Source organism: Melozone crissalis, unplaced genomic scaffold (assembly GCF_028551555.1).
Source record: "Melozone crissalis strain CALT ecotype California unplaced genomic scaffold, PUWL_Pcris_2 ptg000068l_1, whole genome shotgun sequence".
Lineage (NCBI taxonomy): Eukaryota > Metazoa > Chordata > Aves > Passeriformes > Passerellidae > Melozone > Melozone crissalis.
Genome location: NW_026535846.1, coordinates 18,217,962 through 18,218,190, shown reverse-complemented (window position 1 = coordinate 18,218,190; position 229 = coordinate 18,217,962).

Here is a 229-nt window from a genome sequence, read left to right as displayed (position 1 = left end):
CCCAGACTGAACAGGCTAATTTTTCCTATAAATTCCTTAGAAATGTCCCCTGGCATTGCTGGGCATCTTTTTTCTCAGTTCCCACAGAAAACCCAACACTGGGCAATAAGAGCGACTTTCCATGCAAACCACTCTGGATATTCCACCCTGTCCATGCTGTCCTTTCCAACGTGCATCTTATTTACATTATCTACACATGCAGCAGCCCTCCCTGAAGGAGTCAGAGCCC